The sequence below is a fragment of the Mesitornis unicolor genome, unplaced genomic scaffold (assembly GCF_000695765.1).
Source record: "Mesitornis unicolor isolate BGI_N332 unplaced genomic scaffold, ASM69576v1 scaffold39849, whole genome shotgun sequence".
NCBI lineage: Eukaryota > Metazoa > Chordata > Aves > Mesitornithiformes > Mesitornithidae > Mesitornis > Mesitornis unicolor.
In genome coordinates, this window is record NW_010209070.1 from 19,324 (window position 1) to 21,189 (window position 1,866).

Below are 1,866 nucleotides of genomic sequence, written 5' to 3' on the forward strand. Positions count from 1 at the left end.
TCCCTCTGCTCTTCTGCAGGCAATACTGATGAACTCGGTCTCTAAGTGAAGATTATTTATCTTGTTTTTAACCCTCTGCGAGAGAGGAGCTTGGTTGTGTTTGTCCTGCATAAACAGACACTCCCCCCTCTCCTCTTTTTAAAAATATTCCTCCTATCCTCCCATCTCCAGGAAAAGTCATTATCTCTGGACAGTTTTGCGAAACCCAATTGCCTTTGTATTCTAGTCATAAGCAGAGCATTGTTCAAAGTGCGAGTGAGTCGTGGCTGCTTTTATCACAACGAGAGCCCGTTATTGGCACTTTTCCCTTTTTACCGCCTCGCTAGAGAAAGGCAGGCGAAAAATGGGACAGAAATCTAGGAAATGAAGGGTAATTTACAGTTCACAAAGGAGCAGTAAAAATTAATTAGCTGTCTGAGGGATCCATTCTGACCTGGGCCGTGGAGTTTGTGCCAGCTCTGTGCATTGCATCAACTGTCTGTGCTGCGCTAGGCTGCTGAGATCAGGCTTGTGCTGTGAAATTAAGGCTCTTTGCTGAGGTAGAAGTCCTTTGGGGCATGCAAAATGTGTATGCACACCTAATTTGGTGTGCTGGGGAGACATGATGGTGCATACAACTCAGGTCATTACATGCTTAACTGGCTACTTATGACGTTCACTATTAGTTGTCACAGTAACTGCTCATGTAAATTACAGATGCAGTTATCCACATAATTTGACACTGAGCTCCTTTGAAAATCCAGGCCTAATTCCCTCTCTTTTTCCATGTTGGCATCTGCGTGAATAAAACACAATTTACAAGCCATATCCATATGGTCTGATTCCAACAGGGGACAGAGCCCCAGAGGGACCAGAGAGGTGACAAGTTTGGTTCTGTTGCGGGATGCAGGAACTGAGCATCTCCAACATCTTGCCAATCATGTTTCCAGCCCTCTAGTCAAGCCTGAGATCCCCACCTGGAGAAAGAACTTCACAAATCAGAAATGTCCTAAATTGGATCCTTTTTTGGTGCATAATTTTCGAAACTGTAATTTCCATCTGAGAACTATTTGTCCTGATCCTGAGCGTCAGCTGAACTCATTTTTTTCCCCTGTAGTTTAATTTAGGCAGCAGATGCCATCAGAATGTTAATGCCTTCTTAATTCTCACCTACATGCTTTTATTCTTATTAATTTGTTATCTGGGGTTTTAATATTCTATTTTTTTTCCTACTTTGATCGGTTGAAATAATTTGATGGCAGCATTTCAACAGGGCTTGCAGCGGGGAAGTGTGTAATGGTGCATCACCAATGTATGTTGCTGCGCATCCTGCAGCGTGCTCAGCTGTTGTACTGCGAGAGCATGAATCATGTGATGTTTTTAGGTGATTATAGATGAGGCCTTACTTATCCCTGCTGCGAATAACCGGAGAGGGAACAAGCTTTCAGGATCGTTTCCCCCGTTCAGGATTTTGCCCAGTGCAATCTAAGGGTTGGCTTTGCTGCCATCCGGGAGTGTGATCCGAGCCCGTGGAAGTGCAACTGAGCTTGCACTCAAGGTGCTTGGGCAGCTGCCCAGCCACAGCGGATGCTTTCAGTCAGCACCCTTAAAACGTTGGTACTGGGAGATGATGGAGATACAGCCACAGGACTCCTGTTCTCATCTCAGGGACTCAAGGATGGTGCTTCCTAAATGGGAGACCTTTTGCAGCTGGGATGCGGTGCTGGAGGACTGGAGGGCAGCAGGAGCTCCTTGTAGAGAGGTGGGGATGGGTGGGTTCGTTGCTGCTCCCCAGCCCATACCAGACCTGGCTGCATGGGATTGTCTCTATGACCTGGGTGCAGGGACGCAGCAGGTTTGGCTTCTGAAATGGGTGTAGTGAATGTT